The 3,157-nt window shown below is 34.8% G+C and overlaps 1 non-coding gene across 1 annotated transcript; it reads left to right on the top strand.

Moving 5' to 3' along the window:
- The first annotated feature begins 2,315 nt into the window (after positions 1 to 2,315).
- LOC150021351 (U6 spliceosomal RNA) lies at positions 2,316 to 2,419 on the top strand. The gene has a single exon (XR_016513437.1). It is a non-coding gene; the product is annotated as a U6 spliceosomal RNA (small nuclear RNA).
- Positions 2,420 to 3,157: the final 738 nt, after the last annotated feature.

Here is a 3,157-nt window from a genome sequence, read left to right as displayed (position 1 = left end):
GTGTGCCGAGAACTCTTATACAACATATTATTTATCTACAAGCTACATATTAGTCACAGTCAGCATTTATATAAACAATATTAAAAGAATAGTGGGATGGATTACAATTCCCCACTGTTAAACTGAATCAATATAAAGGGACCTACTAACAGATATATCATAGGAAAAATGCTGAAAATTAAAGACAAGGAGAAAACCTTGAAAACATAAATAATTCTTCACAGAACACTTTTTGCCTTCAAAATATTACAGGGCTAAGAGTAAAAATTCTGAATTCACCTAGCCAGTGTGGCTCATTTGGTTGAAGCATCATTCCATAACCAATAGGTTGCAGATTCAATTCCTGGTCAGGGTACATACCTAGGTTGCAGTTCAATCCCAGATCCCCTGTCCTGGTCTTTGTGCATACAATCCCTGGTCTGAGTGCAAAAGGGTTGCAAGCAATCTATGCTTCTCTCTTACATACATATTTTTTCTCTCTCTCTTCCTCTCTCTCTAAAAGCAATGAAAAAAAAAAAAAAGTCCTCAGGTGAGGATAAAAATAAACCTTTTAAAATTCTGAATTCTATTCTGTACCTGCCACTTAATAAGTAAATGAGTTTTATCAATTATCATCTCTGAATCCCAATTTTCTCACCTATAAAATAAAATAAATGTTTTGAACAAATAAAATTGTTCTTAGATTCATGAGGTAGCATGTGGACACCTTTTGAAAAGAAAATATGTGGAATCTGAAGAACAAAATAAATGAACAAGCAGAACAAAAACAGACTTGTAGATACAGAGAATATTTTGATGGTTGCCAGATCAGGAGGAAGTTAGGGGAATGGGTGAAAAAGGTGAAAGAGTTAAGAAGTACAAATTAGTAGTTATGTTGCTGGCAAAATGACACCAGGTGTTAGACCTCAGTTTAACAACCTCCATACTTGAGTTCTGGCTAAAAAATAATTCAGAATCAAGACTCAAACTAAAAAAGAAAGTTTATATATAGAGTCACAGAGGTAGAAGAAGTAAGCCACAGAAAAAATGTACTCAAGAAACAAGTTACAAATGAAGAAGTGCCCTTGGAGCTTAGGAGAGAGGAGGGAAGAGGAGGGGAAGGGAGGAGAGGGGAGAGGACAGGAAAGGAGAGGACAGGAGAGGAGGGAAGAGGAGAGAAAGGGAGAGATATGTGCATTAAGAGACCAAAGAGGAAGGAAAGATGCAGTGTGCATGGGGAAAAAAGAGGGAAAGAACATTACTGGGGTCCCTGTCTTAAGGATTTTTATCTAGAGTTCTCCTCAGGAGAGGATCTCAATATAATATCCATCAGCTTCCCAGGTGTGCCCTCGCAGGCACAATCAGTCTCCACTGATTGATTGGTGTCTGGGCAGGGGGTCATTAGTCATTGTAGCTAATCCTGATGTTAGCTGTGGTATCACTTCCTCTGATTTTGCTGCTTCACTTGGAGTTAAAACACAGCTGAGGCCTAGATGTTAGCTCCAGGGGTTAATGTTTAAGGGAGTGGTTGTGCAATGGCTTGCAGTTTTGCCCATTGCTAGGCACCTAGGGCTCTCCATCCTGGTGACATTTTGCACTTAGCATATCTTTCCTACTCTGCTCATGCCAATCTAACTACATACTACAGTTACAGAGTAGTCACAGGGATCTAAAGTACAACATAGGGAATATAGTCAATAATATTGTAATAACTATGTTTGAAGTCAGATGGGTACTAGATTTATCAGGTTGATCACTTTACTGAGTTATATAAGTTTACTAAACTATAGAATGTCTACCCACTGAGTTGTACACCTGAAGCTAATATAACACTGTACGTTAACTGTTATTGGAAAATAAAATTTATTTAAAAACTAATAAATGTTTTAAACAAATACAAAATGCTTTTTAAAAAAAAGGTAAGTGAAGATATTTTGGAAGCTTGAAGTAAGTATTTAATTATGCTAATTAACTCTTTGCTTCACTACATAAACCCAGCCTAATCCAAACAGCTGGTAGAAATAAAGGGGGCCATTTTCTTTCTTTCTTTTTTTTTTTTGTATTGTAAAAGCATTATTCTTTTTAAAAAGACACGATTTATACATCACTGCAGGCAAAGAAAATACATTAGTGATATTTGAATAAGCACTAGGTCAATAAGCTCTACATCAAGCATTTTGGGATGTCTTGAATATTTTAATATTACCAAGGCTATTATAAACTATGCCAAGGGCTTCTAAGAAGTTGTGCTTATATTCATATTGATGAATTTCTCTAGAAGAGAAGCATATATTTAATTATTTTTATAGAAAGCTAGTAAAAGAAACAGCATTTTTGTGCTCACTTCAACAGCACATATACTAAAAATGGAATGATACAGAGATTAGCATGGCCCCTGTGAAAGGATGACATGCAAATTTGTGAAGCATTCCATATTTAAAAAAAAGAAACAGTATTTTGAATTAATATACTTTGTATTGATAATGCTTTGATGTTATTTTGCTATTATCTATATAATAATGACTTATTACCTGTAATATATATTAATGTATGTATTATATTATTATATATTACATATATTAACAATTTGTAAGACTCAAGTAAGACATTGATTCATAAAAATAAACTAAATTTTAGTTTTATAGAAATTGGTTGAAATCATAATTCTAATTCTGCAAAACAGCCAAATGCTTTACAGAAATAGTTTTAATTTTAAAGATAATTGTAATACTTGAAAGTTTCTGAGAACAGTGTACCACATAGCAAGGCTTGTCAATTAAAGTATAATAACAGGAATTTAATTCACAATGCTTTTGAATTAAAGTAACAAGGGTGGGGAGATAGGATATTTTCTCCCACAAAAATAAATTTAGATGAGCGTTGTTCCAAGCATTCATGCAGCCTCTTAACAATATCAAGATACGAGTAGTGAAATAAGCCAGGCAGTGAAAGACAAATACAATATGATCTCACCTCATACAGGAACCTAATAAACAAACAAACAAACTAGCAAAATAGGACCAGAGGCAAGTAAACAAGGAATAGACTGACAGTGAACAGAGGAGAGGGGGGAGGGGAAGAAGGAGGGAAAGGAGGAGAACATCTAGTCAATGAACTATTATAAATGATCCATGGACATGGACAATGAGGTGAGGCTTGACTGTGGGAGTGGGGGTGG

This window comes from Furipterus horrens, unplaced genomic scaffold, assembly GCF_987537825.1.
Source record: "Furipterus horrens unplaced genomic scaffold, mFurHor1.1.pri manual_scaffold_1, whole genome shotgun sequence".
NCBI classification, from domain to species: Eukaryota; Metazoa; Chordata; class Mammalia; order Chiroptera; family Furipteridae; genus Furipterus; species Furipterus horrens.
The sequence above is the reverse complement of the archived record's forward strand: the minus strand, read 5'-3'. Positions and strand labels throughout refer to the sequence as shown.